This window comes from Hylobates moloch, unplaced genomic scaffold (genome assembly GCF_009828535.3).
Source record: "Hylobates moloch isolate HMO894 unplaced genomic scaffold, HMol_V3 SCAFFOLD_10, whole genome shotgun sequence".
Lineage (NCBI taxonomy): Eukaryota > Metazoa > Chordata > Mammalia > Primates > Hylobatidae > Hylobates > Hylobates moloch.
Window position 1 is genome coordinate 11,356,319 of NW_026652285.1, and position 8,292 is coordinate 11,364,610.

The window sequence follows — 8,292 nt, forward strand, 5'->3', positions numbered from 1 at the left end:
TGTTGGGGTGCCCCTCCCCACCAGTGGCCCGTGGACTAGCTGCACCTCATGCCACACTTGACCTGTGAGTGTGCGCGCAGCCTGTCATGAGGCCCTGGGAGCCCACACCCCAGCACAGGCAGCAGCCTAAGGGGCACAGGAGCTCAGGCCTGAGGGGGGCAGGAGCTCAGCCAAGGCTACCTGGCCAGCCTCCCGTGCCCATAGACAGGTGGCTCTGGCAGCCACTCTTGGAAAGGAAAGGAACACTAACCAGCATGTGTCCCAGAAGCAGCCAGCAGCAGAACTGGGGTTACACTGGCACCTGCCCAGACATGCTGTTGCCCACTATGGAAGGAAGCCTGGCCTCCCACAATCATCTGCTCAGCTGATGGTGCAGCCCAGGGTGGTTGTGAGGATTAAATAGGATCATGTATGGGAAGCACTCTGCACAGCTCCCGCAGACAGCATGCCTAGTACAGACAGCTGCGCATTCATTGATACCAATGAATGGACTTTGCCACAACCAGGTCTTAATTTTCAGGCAAGTCATAGGTCTGAAAGGAAGACTAGAGACTGACCAGCTGTGCCCAAGATACGGTTAGCAACAAAGAACAGGTGCAGCTCAGCAGCAAGTAAGGAGCTACCAGAAAGCTGAGCCCAAAGCAGAACCACAGGGGAGCTTGGCAGGGGGGCTCTCCTTGAGTTCCCAGAACAACAGATATCTGCCATTCAAACACTGCCCTGACTACATACTCCTGGAAGAGTATGGGGGTCTCAGTCACTTTTAACCCCCTTGTGCTTAACCTGGTGCCTGGAATCAGCAAGTGCTCAACAAATGATTGCCTACCAAATTAAGTCCAAATGCAAACTCTAAATTGCTTTCACATTATCCCGTATCGGGGGATTTTGCACACTCTACCACCTTACCTGAGGTTCATCACCTCATCCCCTTGGAGTTCTTATAAGAGAGAGGTGAGGAGGGCAGGGATGTGAGTTGGGGAAGAATACCCCGTGTTGGGGAAGTGTGCCAGGTGGGGTGGGTTGCTGGTGTGAAACTTGGAACATGGAGCCATTTGTTTCTTCAATGCATTAAGCTCCTGCTACACCCTGGACCCTGATGGGGAGTCTGGGAAGCAAAACTGTGGATCTGTCCTCAAGGAGCCCCCAGCCCCATAAGGAAGATGGACAAGTCATCTGCCCACTGTCATCTGGGATGATGACAGACCTTTATCCTGGGCTGACAGGGCACAAAGGAGGAGAACAGAAGACAACTGAAGCTGAGTTTGCTGAGGACAAGGCCAGGGACAGTCCGGTAAGGAGGACAGAGGCTACAGACTCCACACCCTGTGTTTTGCTGCCTGACTTTGCACTTGCTTTCCCTGTGCCTGGAACATGAGTCCCTGGTGAGAGGGGAAGCACAGAAAACACACACGCAAAGGTGCAGAGACCAGAGAGGGTGATGGGTCCAGCAAGGACGGGAATCAGGCTCAGACGTGAGGTTTAGCTCTTGTGAAGGAAGGAAGGATGGAGGGGAAAGGGGATCGGTTAAGAGGATGCTGCAGCAGAAATCACGAGGCCCTGAGCCAGAGCAGTAGGTACAGAGAGCTGGGTGCAAACTGGTATTCGGCTGCAGAATTCGCCAACTATACATCCCACACGAGGACGATGAGGAGGAGACATGAGCTGCTTGGCTGCAGAGATCTGTTTCCCAGATATGCTTTGGAGACCAGGCCACCCAAGCAGAAAAGTGGAATGCTTTTTGCAGGCACCCAGGGTTTCACAAACAGGGAGACAAGGACCTAGAGAGGAGGAGCAATTGGTCCAAAGGCACACAACAAACTAGGAACAGAACCAGAGCCATGCCTGCTGCCCTGCCCTGCAATTTGTGTCCCTCTCTCCTCATCCCTCACCCCCTGTCCAAATGCGAGAACTCAGAAGCAATTGCAAGAAACGTCAACTCCTGACCCTCGTGGAGTTCAAGCGGGAGCCGGCTTGGTGGAAATGCAGCAGGACATTAAGTTAACAGCCCCTCTGGAATGGCCCTGGTCCTTGCACTCCTCTTTAAAAATTTGTCTTCGACCCCGAAAACGAATCGAGGGACCTTGTAAAGAATAGTTATTGACAGAGAGCTGCTCAGGGAGCACCAGGGAGCCAGGCCCATGAATCAGTTCGCTAGCAAAATGAGATTTCTCAGACAGCCAGGGCTGGTGAAGGCAGACCAGGAGATTTGGAGGAAACACCCGGAGCCCACCCTGCCCCAGCCCCAGCCCCACGCTGCCCACTGTCCTCTCCACACCAGCCCCGGACGCTTCTCCATGCCTGTCTTTAACAAACACTAACCTCAGCTCAGTGTGCTCCCCTTAAGAGAAGGCTTCAGGGGGTGGGGGGTGGGAAGTGGGGTTGGAGCCCAGTTGAGAAAATGGAAAACACAATAAGTAGGCTAGAGAAGGAAACTCTCATTTGAAGGGGCAAAACGTTCTAAGATAGGTTGGCAGGGACTCCTGGAATCTGACAGTGCATTTGCCATGTGACCTTTAGCCAATATGTCACTATTTCTGAGCCCTGGTGTCCCCATACGTAAAAACATGGGAATCACCACTTCTAGGCAGTGTCCACTGGCCTCCCTGAAGAGGCCCTGCTATTCCAACACTTGTATTTCTTTTTTTCTCTTTTTTTATTTTTCCTTTTATTTATTTATTTATTTTTGAGACGGAGTCTCGCTCTGTCACACCGGTTGGAGTATAGTGGCACAATCACAGCGTGCTGCAGCCTGGACATCCTGGGCTCAGGCGATCCTCCTGCCTTAGCCTCCTGAGTAGCTGGGACTACAGGTGTGCACCACCACTCCCAGCTACATTTTTGTTTTTTATATTTTGTAGAGATGGCGTCTTACTGTGTTAACCAGGCTGGTCTTGAGCTCCTAGCTTCAAGCAATCCTCCTGCTTCACCCTCCCAAAGTGCTGGGATTATAGGCGTGAGCCACCCTGGCAACACTCGTATTTCTAACAAGAGTCGTGAAAGATAGGAGTTATGGCTGTCTTATAGATAAGGAGGCAAGCACACAAAGAGGGCAAGTAACTTGCCTTCAGCTTAGAAGTGACCTGGCGGGCAGCTCCAAAGCTACCTGCTTTATGCTACATCTGGATGTTGGAAAATGAAGGGAATGAGGTTGGAGAGATTTTTAAGTGGGAGAAAAAGAGGGAAGGGTCTCTAAGGATTTGATGTGCTCAGTAGTGGGGTCAAGGCTGTGGGACCCCCATTTAAGTCACAGATTGTGGATAGTGTTGAGGCAGATGGAAGACTATGAATATGCCATAGATGCTTGGCTTCTGCCATTGCTGGAGGAACCAAACTCCCTCCTCCACTGGGAACTCCATCCCTAGCTGACTATCACAGCAGACAACCATCCACTCCTGAAAGCAGAGAACCAGCAGACCTTCCTGAGCAAGGTGCCAAGCTGAGCTTGTTCGGAGAGCTGGTGGCACAAGCAGAGATGCCTCATGTAGGGAGATGGGCATAAGCCAGCACCTGCCCTTTCCCTTGGGATACTGTCTGTTCCTTCAGGCTCTCGGGCTAAGCAAGAGAGACTGGGAAGTGGAAGCCATCCCCTATGGCCCTCATCCTTGCCACATTGGCTCAGTGAATGTTTATTATACCCTTGCCATAGATCTGACAGAGTGGCAAGCACAGAGGAAGTAGGAGTATTAAATAACTGCTGGCATTCACTGAGAGCTCATTACCTACTAACCACTGTATAGCCATCATTTTATTGACTCCTCACAATAACCAAGTAAGGTAGGTATTATTATTATACCCATTTTACAGATGATGAAATTGAGGCTCAGAGAAGCTACATGACTTGTCTCATGCCACCCAGCAAATAAATAGTAGAGGCAGGATTCAATCCCAGGTTATAATAGCTCCAAGTTCTACAGTCTCCTGCTGCTCCACACTGCCCTCCTCAGTGGAGCCTGGCAGTTCAGAGAATCATTCTGATGCAGTGGCAAGAGTGCTAGGCTGGATTACAGGGGCTTAGTGGGGTTCTCACTCTGGTATTGACTGGTCATGTGGCCATGAGTCTGGTACTGCCCACATCTGGAGCAAGCCAAGACCCTCAACAAGAGGCCAGGAGCCAGATGGTCCCTCCAGTGCTGTCCCTTCAGTCTTGATGGTTCTTGGGTCTCATGGTACGAAGCCTGGGCACACCCAGACCTGCCAGTTCACACCCTTCCTTCATTCATCCTCTTGGACAGTTGTTGTGCGGTGGGAGGTGGCAGAGGCGGGCAGTAATAAGTGTCAGGATTCCCCAGCTGTCCTCCAAGCTTTGCCAGCTCCGCCATCCTCTATTTGCTGCAGCCATTGGCAGGTGCTCCTGTGGGTTTGGGGTTTGCTGTGTCGGAGGAGGCTGGGCATTGTGAAGGAGAAAGGGAGGATGGGAACGGTAACTACCCCTTTGCTGTGTGTGCTAGAGAGGCACTGAGTCTCAGGGTTAAGACAGAGCTGGAAAGTTCAGGTCGTCTCTCCTCCGCCCACAAGGAGTGCTCAGGCAAAAGAAGAGAAAAAGGATCTGTCCTATAGCAGCTCCCAGGCTAAGGGAGAAAACAAGACACTGGCCCATGAGGAATACCCAGTCTGATGGGGGAGACTAATCATACCATGAAGAAATGATGTCAGGCATTCAGGGAAATATACAAATAAGTGCAAAGTAACCTATGCATGTAATTTGAGAAGAGAAAATGGAGCAAATGCAAAAGCCAGGCAGTTCGTCAGAGAGGTAGCCCAGAGAAGGGTGGAAATGGTGTGAGGAGAGGTACTAGAATGGGCCCACCAGATGGCTGGGATGTCAAAAACAAGCTGAGGATTAGGAGCAGGGATGGATTTAGCCTGGCTGGAGGGATGGAGTCTTGGGGGCCCGGCTGAGAGGAGGAGTGGGTGTGGGGAGGTGGAAGAGATGACCCTCCGTCAGATCTCAGAGTCTGGAGCAGCTCTGGGCACCTCCAGTCACAGTGCAAACTTTCCTGGGTCTCTGCCCTCCTGTGAGATGGGTCTGGACTAAATGTTCTCTGAGTGTCCTCCCCATTCAGGGCTGAACCATAACTTGTCTGCAAAGCGGGTTCAAGCATCACCATCACCGGTGTCTAACAGCCCTCCCTGGCCACTGAGCAGGGCTGGAGCGCAGAAGGGGCCTCAGCCCCCTATGTTAATCCCAGCTCTGGAGCATGAGGCAGACAGCTGCAGAGTCCCCTGAGGATGAAGCCAGCAGAATTAGAGCCTTGTCTCTGCCACCACCTTCTTGTGTGACCTCAGGCAGCCCCTGCAGCCCTCTTTGGGCCCCACTGTGGGGCTGGAAGGGCCCTTTCCCTCCTGACCTTCTGCAATTCTAGAATGGCTTTCTTTCTCCCCATTACAAACATTTCCAACAGCCCTCCTGTGGTTCCCGTGGGACAGGGGCACTGGGGCTGCTTCCATAGCTTCTGCAAGGTGGGAGGTGAGGGAAGCTGCCAGCGAGGAGAGTTGACAGGGAACAAAGGAAAAGCGGGCATGTCCTGGGAGCCAGCCTTCATGCTCTCATCTGTAGCAGAGCTGTATGGCCCGATCTCTGCCCTGAGGGTTGACCCCACCTGACAGACCCTTCCACATCCAGACACAGAAGAGGGGAAGGGGAGAGAGGGCAGAAGGGAGCTTAGAAGGTTGAAGATGGTGGAAAGTGGCAAGGGAAGGATCCCTCTTTCCTGCCTCCGCCCTCCTCCACCCTTCTCCAAGAAGCAGAGAGCCCAGCCCACCCCTCCCCTGGTGGGATGCAATTCATCAACATTGACGGGAGTCTGGAAGATGTCAGGGGTGGGCCCACCTGAGCCCACCCCCTCTACACATAGACACACTTGCCCACCAAATCCTCCTTCCAAAGTCCCTCCCTCTCTAGGCTCAGTTCCAGAATCATCCCTTGTGGGATGGCATTCTGCCAAGGAAGGGGCAGGCCCCGTGGGGGTGGGAGAGCTAGAATCTTGTTAGCCCACTGGGCAGGGATCACATGTCCCAGCGATTGGGGAGAGAGGAGAGGGGGAGAGAGGAGGGGAGAAGGAGGAAATAACGCTCCAGCAGCTGCAGCTCCTCGAGATCTTTAGTGATGCCAGGGCCACGGGGCGACCCTCCACCCCAGAAAACCCCACTCCAGGAAAACACGGCAAAGCATCAATCATACCTGGTGACAAAAGTGCAGCCATTGTCAGGAGACAGGAAACGGGCTCTGTGGGCACTGGGCACACAGGGCGCACGCATGCACACGCACTCCCTGCATGCTCACAGGGCATGCATTGTAAAGGCACAGTCTCTGAGCACTCTGCTCACACACTCGCCACACTCACAGGGTGCAAACATGCAGGCACACATACGCACACCCACCACACATGCGCACTTGCATGTATGCATGTGCACCCTGGCTATTGGAGCCACACAGCTCTAGTGCAGTAATAACCAGAGGCAGCTAATGGGAAGGCGGAGGTCACAGGGGTGGTGGCCAAACCCAGGCGTGCGCCCAATGGAGAGGGGCTGGAGTAAAGAGAGCAGCCCTCCAGACTCTAGTGTACCCATGGGGTCTCTGCAGAGGGGAACTGCTGCCCATCTGTATAAATGGCCTTCAGAGGTCCTTATTGGAATAAGAGCTTCTCAGAGGGAGGGGTGACCAGGAGCATATCTACTCCATACTTAAAATAATAAATAAACAGTCTCATGGCACTCAGAAGAATAGCCATTTGCATGCGAGCCAACACTGAGTTAATGACAAAGATTCTTGTCTGTTCATTAAAGCAGACTAGCGGGCTCTCTATGTGAAAACACTTTGCAGTTAAAGGGACTATGTTATTAACTCTCATGAAATGATTTATTTGGGGCTGGTGCCAGGTGAGTTGCAACCTGGGAACAGAGGCCCTCATTCAGGGGTGCCCCTGGACTTCTGGGAGGAAAGGGGCAGAGGTCCTGGAGAGATGATTAAAACCCTTCCTGTGGCTGGAGAGAGGCCTGTCGGAGGCTGGCTGGGTCAAAAGGGCACCTCAGGCGATTCAGGTTCCACCTGGCCTGGCCATGGAAGGCAGCAGAATTGATTTCTCCCTGAGCTTCAGTTCCCTGTCTATGAAATGGGGATAAAATAGCACCTACCTCATAGGGTTCTTGTGAGGAATAAATGAGTTACTGCCTGTGAATAATAGAAAATGTCTGGCCCACATCTCACCTCAGTAAATGCAAGCTATTATTTTATCATTTTCCAAAGAAAGATGAATTTTCTAAAGGGATGTGACAGGGAGATCTGATCTGATCCTCCATCTGATACTCTAATTTTGAAAACATTTTTCATTTTTTGGTTTGGTATCTAGAGGCAGGACTTCCTTCTTGAACTAAGTCAGCTCTCAGGGGTACTTTTGAGAAGATGTTAGAAGTACCCCAAAGAAAGATATTGATGCTTTGCTAATTTGGGGCAGGTGGAGTTCAAGCCATCAGTTTGACAATTCAAAAGGGAGCTTACTCTAAAGTGGTGTCAAGGGTAGCTACATTTAAAGCATCCTTCAAGACGGGTTCTTTCCTGGAATTATTCTAAAATAAGGGCTCTGAACTGAATCTTTCGTGTAGAGGGAAGGAGGCAAAATAAATTAATCTTCTTTGTCCAGGCGACACTAACTGGGATAGGAATGCTTAGGCGGGGCAGGCCCTGGACACTCAGCTATAGAACCAGGCCCTCAGCTAAGGCAGGCCAGGGAGCTTACAGGCCCTGCACAGCCCCACTCCCACTCCTCAATCAGGCACAGAGCTCCAAGGACCATGGCGGGCCTCAGCTTCTAGCCCAGCAGAGATGTCTATCTGCAGGGTGGAGCTAAGGCCCGGGCCCAGCAGCAGGGAGCCTACCGCAGCTGGCCTTTCTCTGGGCTGTGTTCACAAGCTGGCTGGCTGCCACCTCTCCGCACTCCATCCTTCCATTCCTCTCCTCTTCCAAGACCTGCATCTTTGTCCTCCTGAAGGGGCTGTGCACTGGGACAGGGACTACCAGACACACCAGCCTGGGCCCCTTGCAGAGGAAAGAGCTTCTGCATTTGGGGCAACAGGGCAAGAGAAGAGAGAGAAGCCTATACCCTTTTCAGAGCTGGGTATCACCAGAAATTGCCACTGTCTCGGATGGCAGGGACTCTCTTTCCATGGCAAGACACCACCTGGGAGCAGCATGCCTCATCCATGGGCCTCATCTGCAAATGCTTACTCCTTGGGATTGATGCAGAGCAGGTGAGCCCAAAACTGGGGCTTAGCCCTGGAAGGTTCTTGGCTTTG